Source organism: Leuciscus leuciscus (assembly GCF_965113295.1).
Source record: "Leuciscus leuciscus genome assembly, chromosome: 25".
NCBI classification, from domain to species: domain Eukaryota; kingdom Metazoa; phylum Chordata; class Actinopteri; order Cypriniformes; family Leuciscidae; genus Leuciscus; species Leuciscus leuciscus.
Window position 1 is genome coordinate 5,867,107 of NC_138724.1, and position 7,092 is coordinate 5,874,198.

The following is a 7,092-nucleotide window of genomic DNA, read 5'->3' on the forward strand; positions in this document are numbered from 1 at the left end:
CACAGAAAAACCTGCAGCTTCAAATAAATGAATCAATAATTCTGAACATTTCAGATGCACATTGTTTAATATATAATGACCTGATTATGAGTCCTGATGAACTTCATGCATGTGGAAAATGTGGGAAAAATAGACATCATGAAAATATTTCCCAGAGAGCAACATGTCAACATTGATTCCAAAGACCATAATGGACTTTTTTTATTATGACTCTAAATATAGTAAAACTGATTTATTTAGTTCTTGATTTGTCATTGTTAACATGCTTGTAAAGGTGTAGCACAGAACTGTACTCAGAGAAACTGCTGCGTATGACATATGTTTAAAATGATCTACATTCATGATTCTCCAGACAAAAACTAGTGTCTTATCAGCCTGACAAACATAAACACAAATATTTCACTATTAATAAATATTTCACAATTAATCACTAAATGGTTCAATAACATTATTCTGAAAGTAAAATCTTCTATGTAGAGTTTATGAGTTTGTTATCAGCACAAGCTGTTGTAAATCCTGCCCACTTCTTTGCATTGTCAGCACATGCTTCAGTGCTCTGAGAGTGTTTATAGTGCTGTGAGTTTAACACTTCATGACTGAGAGCAGAACAGAACACAATCTTCATCATCACACAAGACTAAACTACAGCAATGAACACAATCAACATCTTCATCTGGACCATTGCACTGTTTATTCAAGGTTTGTGTAATACAGTTTTTACAACAATTATTAGTTCTCTTAAAATGTGGAATGTATATATTTACTGTATATCATCATATATATCATTTTAATTTTTGTTTGTGTTTTCTTTCAGAGTGTAGAGGACAGATCACTGTAACTCAGAGTCCATCAATAACAGCAGTTCAACCAGGAGAAGAAGTCAGAATAAACTGTAAAACCAGCAGTAATGTGGGGAATAATAATTTCTTAGCCTGGTACTCACAGAAACCTGGAGAAGCTCCTAAACTCCTCATATATTACGCAACAACCCGTTATACTGGAACTCCATCTAGATTCAGTGGCAGTGGATCTGGCAGTGATTTTACTCTGACCATCAGTGGAGTCCAGACTGAAGATACAGGAGATTATTACTGTCAGAGTTATCACTGGATCAACAGTCAGTCAGACGTCACAGTGACTGCACTGATACAGCTGAGAGAAACTGCAGCTGCTGATGGAGGATCACAAAGTCAAGTCACCTTTATTTATATAGCGCTTTTTACAATAAAGATTGTTTCAAAGCAGCTTTACAGTGATAACAGGAAAGTAATGCAACAAAGTTTGTTTCTGCTGTACAGCAGATCTAGAAGAAAATATCGTCCTAGTCCAGCTGAAGTAAGTTCAGTGGTGGTTAACTTTTGTTGTAAAAACGTTATTAATGTAGTTCATTTATATACAGTGCTAAGCATAAGTGAACACACCCAAGCTAAAGGTGACTAAAAAGAGGACTCAAAAATAATCTTTTGGAAATTGATATTAATGCCTTAATTAAAAAAATGAGGAAAACTCCAACCTTTAAGGACACCAATTTTCTTTGTGAATGAATAATGTATCGTAAATAAATAAATGTTCTTCCTTAAAATACAGGGTGCATAAGTCTGGACACCCCTATGTTAAATTCCCATAGAGGCAGGAAGATTTTTATTTTTAAAGGCCAGTTATTTCATGGATCCAGGATACTATTCATCCTGATAAAGTTCCCTTGGCCTTTGGGATTAAAATAGCCCCACATCATCACATAGCCTTCACCATACCTAGAGATTGGCATGACTTTATTTCAGCTAGCCTAATAGCTGGTTTGATTTGCATTGAGAGATGATCTTATGGAAACTAAGAAAGATGAAGAACATAAAAATAAAACAGCACCTTCAAACATTTAAAGACAACTTCAGCAAGGACATGTAACCCTAATAAAAACATGGTAGTGTTTATTTGATTACAGTTTTTTTTTTAATTGCTAACAAGCATTGTTTAATACTGAAGCCACATTTTCAAAACTCTTCATACAGTCTGCATTACCAACATGAATCTTGGCCAAAGAGTTCATCTCACTCAGACCAACAAAACACTTCATATATATCTCAAAATAAGCTCATTCCTCCATAACACTGGCAACAATTCACATTCAGAAAACATACGTCATTAATAACACACTGAACTAAAAACACTAACAACAGGAGCATTACACAAATGATGAACTTTTATCTTTAAAGTTTGAAGGATTTTTTTCACATTAATATTCATTACAGGTGCTGGTCATAAAATTAGAATATCATCAAAAAGTTGATTTATTTCAAGAATTCAACTTAACAGGTGAAACTAATATATTATATAGATTCATTACATGCAAAGTGAGATATTTCAAGCCTTTATTTGTTATAATTTTGGTGATTATGGCTTACAGCTTATGAAACCCACGAAATCAAAATCCCAGAAAATTAGAATATTACATGAAATCACACAGTAATTAAACAGTAATACCATGGTCATTGAACCAGGTTTTGGTTCTTTTGGCAGTGTGGGCAGGTGCAAATCCTGCTGGAAAATGAAGTCTTTTATTTGTTGCTATCGCCTCGCATAGCTGTGGCCCCAGATTCCACATAAGACTCTCCCTTGCGATTTCGCTCCGTCTGACGGATCAAACCCCCGCCCACTACATGTGTTGCGTCTGAGGTTGATTTGCTGATCAACACATTATTCCGTGGCAGCGGGAGAAACTAATGTTGACAAAGTGACGAGTTACGATCGGTCTGCTGTGTTTAATTTTGAAATCTACCGGATCCTCTGTGCATTTAACTTCCTGTGTGGTGCGATCTCATTGATGGGTTTAGACGCGTCATGGCCCCACGAAGAAGAAGAAGAAGAAGAAGAAGAAGAAGAAGAAGAAACGAGGGAAAAGAAGCAGGAAAAGGTAAACAAGGAGGAAAAGGAAGTGTGGAAAAATAACTTGACCAAGCTGAACAAATGAATCACCTTGACCCCGAATATGCCATATTCCTGGCTGATGCGTTCCTAGATGAGTACAAGTGCAGTGGTGGAAAAAGCATACTAATTACATGCTAATTACAAGGCCTAAGACCATAATAGGTATAGCAGGGAAGAAGTAGCAAGGTGCAAAACTGAAAACACTCCAAACAAAGTGCAACTATACAGTACCTGGTTCAATGTCTTCATTCACATGCAAGCTATAGTGCTGAGCTGAGTTCACACGTTAGAGCCAGTGAGAGTTTAATTCAAAATTCTGGCAAAACGTTTCACTTTCTTTTCTTTTCTTTAATGTAGAAAGTGTTTTCTAGATCTGTCAGTACAGTACAGGACCACAACCGTTAGACTGAATTTTTACAGTGTAATATTATAACATTGGTTTTATAATGAGATGTTTGTAGGTGGCGATCACCTTGGTGGGTGGTGGTTTATTCTGTGGCTCAATTGTTTATTTAGGTAGATCAGCATGGACACACCAGGGTCAAAACAATCCACAAAGCTGTGTGTCTGGCTTGATGAGGACAAAGATGGTCAACCTCTGCCAAAAAGATGTAGAGCTGGGGAGAAACGAAAGCGAGATTCAGCTACTGGTTGGCATTCATTATTCATTGAGCAAGTTCTAAATGGATAATCATATTTTTGCAGTTTCTTCAGCAAGCGTTACACCCTCCTGTGCTCCGTCTACCAGCACAACTGAAGACACTGTGACCATCGAAAATTTAGTTTTTTTTCCCTTAATACTTGTTCCTCATTTGTTATGTGGTAATTGCCACGATTTACCATTGCCTTCTTCCCTTTTCATTTTCAGACTCTTGGGAAGTAGCGCTGAACAACCTCTCCCCTCACACTGGAGGAACAGGCAAACTTCCTCTCTGGAGAATTGGACAGTAATGAGGCCCTTCATGGTGAACAATATGTTGTCATCTGAGAAGCCCAAGGAGGGGGTTTGCCATCATTGTGGACACAAGGCTGCAGTAGTTATGTGTAGGGACTGTTTACCGCGATCACTCTACTGCACAGCCTGCGACCTTTCCACACATGAGGCCCTGGTGCTTCATAACAGAGCATCCATGGTGGAGGGGTTCTTCAGACACCTGCCGCCATCTACTTTTGTTCAGCAGCATGAGGGAGGGAAATTCTCCTATCATGAAAAAGGTAGTTTTTAAGTCTCAGGTTATATAGGCTGTTTTACATTTTACACAAACCCTGGTTTACTCCAACAAACATGCTGGATGAAGTGTTGTTTGATGGAAACAACACCCTCATTGTAGAGTTTTTGGTTTCATTTACTCTAATCAGTCCTTCCAGAAAAATGCGGAATCAAAAAATCATTGAACGTTCATGCACGTTCATACCTTCATGTTGATGTAGGTCAGCAATGGTTTCTTCACTGGAATCATCATCACTCGTGCCTACTTCATCTAGTTGGGTAAAAAAACAGTTTGGACCAAGTATTTAAATCAAAGACTAAATACAATTATAAATGTGATATGAGAAGTACTTATAAACTACATTTAAATCTGAAATTCACCTTCAGGATTGATCTCAATGTCATTCAGCAGGTCAAAACACCCTTGCAGGTCAGACAGTCTTCCTTTGTCCATTGCTATCAACAGTTTGCTAACTTTTGCAAGCTGCAGGGTACTCTCTGGAGGCCGATAGAATTCCCTGTGGACCCGTCTATCATGTCCTAGAAAGGTAGCAAGTTGATCCATTTCATTTTCTTTTAACCCCCTGAGGTCTACGGTATCGCCGGCGATACCAGCTCGCTTTTTTTTTATTAGTGTAAAAGAAACTCATAAATACTCTGTTGACTTTGATTTTCCATAGGAGTTTCATACATCAATCGATTCTGTTAAATGTGTATTATTTTTGTGTATACTCACAATAAAAACAAAGTGTTGTGCTTTTTGCCAAATAAAGAAAAATAAACACGAAGCGAGTTCTGCCTTCTCTCTGCCAGTGTAGTCCATTCTGAAACGCGTCCGAAAATTAACAATAACTCAGCGAATACTCAGTCAAACAGACATACAGACACACAGGCATGAAGATTGAATTCTCTTCTTTTAAATGAAGTAATTTATATAAAAAAACAATTATTCTCATCTTGTGAAATCTGTATTAAAAGAGAGCGATTCCAGTCGAGCTCATCTCATCTCATTACGTTATAATCGGCCCCGCCCACGGAGAGCGCGCGCTATTCAAACGCAAATGACTGAGACGATCCTGTGAACGCCCCCATCAGCTCGAGAAAACACACAAGTTTATTTAGATCATTGTTTACACCGTCTTGCAGCGCTGTGAGGAATAATACTAATGGAAAATGTCCCTCAGAAGTGCGGGTATATCGAGGAGCGAGCTGAGGAATACAAGTAAGTTTTTTCCTTCTCACGTGAATTTCTTCACGTGGGTTTCTGTTTATGAATGAATAAACGGCATGAATGCGCGCTGTTTACCACAGCTGGCAAAGACAGTTTAAATTTAAATCGCGTGTGTGAATGAATGATGATGTTTTAGCAAACTGTATTGCTATACTGAGATAAGTAAACATCGACTGAATGTTGAAATAAAATGTAGGCTATTTGTATAAGCAACGTATTAAACTGCAAATTAACAATATGCCCTAATATTTCATGAAAACAACGTTACAGTCAGACGAAATATGAAAGACAACATTTTGTTGACCAGATTTGGGTACAGTTTTTACTGTAGAATATACTGCCACATCAAATAAGCTTTTGTTTAGCCATTTCTATATATAAAATACTATTTTTGTCAAAAATAAAGTCATCAACTAAGATGTTAGCTGTTCCAATGTTGGTTATATTCAAACTAATGAATACATAGATTAAATGTAGGGCCTATAATCTTTTTTTTTTACAAAGAAAGAGTACACTTGAAATATTGTTGAAATTGTAATTATTGTTGTAATTGTAACCGTTTTAATAAAATAGCAAAACATATTTACAAGATAGATGTAAGCAAAATCTTAAATGGTCAATATAAGTCTTCTTCTAAATATATCTTTTGTCCTTGCATTGTGGCTCAGTCAGTGTCACACCTGAGTGAATGGCTAATTATGCAGAGTGGGTGTATTCTAAGGTGTAAACCACTCCTCGTTCACGCCCCCTCGCATATTGGCTTTCCAAGCAAAACCTGTTTTACATCAATTAAAATCAATGTATGGTTTTATGTGAACGATAAAGCAAGACTATTTTCACATAATTTTGAAGAAAAAACTATAGGCGACGACATCCATAAGTCAAAAGTCTTATTGCCACATATTTAGTATGTGTTTTGTGGCCTTATTTCAAAAATTTTAATTTTTAGTTTTTTCGATAACCACGCATAAACATTATTCTCTCAAAAATGAAAACATGTACATACATGTGGCTCACATATTATTGTAGTCCTGTTTGTGCTATATAGAGTGAATTTACACCTTTGCCATTAATATGTTTATAAGCAACTGAAAAAAGCACAAATGTCAGAGCATGTCAGAACACCCCCAGGGCCCAAAAAAACGCTCAGACTCCAGAGGGTTAAGTTTAGTACTGTTGACAAAGTGGCAACTTGTTTCCCAAATCTTGTTGAGGTGAGTGACTCTGGGTTTTTTGCACCACATCATTTTGAATACTTGCGGAAGCAGTCAGAGCCTCTGTAATGGGAAAGCACACATGGGCGTGCAAACAAGTACACATTCTCTGTGTGGACTTGACACTCATTCCTGTTTTTAATGAGGAGGTCCATTGCAGTGATCATGTCAGGTGTGAGAAGCACGGGCACCATTCGTGACCTTTTACCTCAAATCTCAACTCTGTCAAAATACTTTTTTACAACCTTCCTCTCAAACTCAGTAAGGCCCATCATAATGTCAGGATTCAACTCTGTACGATTTCTGTATGTGAAAGCCTGGAGTTCCATTTTTTAAACTTCCCCTTGCCTTCTTCTGTTAAATAGTACCACCTGCGTCAAAGCCAAAGTCACGGGTTCAAGATTCCCAAAGCTTTTGATGTTGGGTTCTTCCTCAAGGTCCTTCATGCACTTAGCACGCTCAGTAGCAAGAAACTTGGACAGCAGGTACACATCCTGTGTAAAGGGCAAAAC

General features: G+C 37.4%; 1 long non-coding RNA gene across 1 annotated transcript; it reads left to right on the forward strand.

Annotated features, from left to right (window-relative positions):
- Positions 1-500: 500 nt before the first annotated feature.
- On the forward strand, positions 501-1,937 carry LOC309490925. The gene is made up of 2 exons (XR_014202881.1): positions 501-699; positions 815-1,937. It is a non-coding gene; the product is annotated as an uncharacterized lncRNA (long non-coding RNA).
- The last annotated feature ends 5,155 nt before the right edge of the window (positions 1,938-7,092 follow it).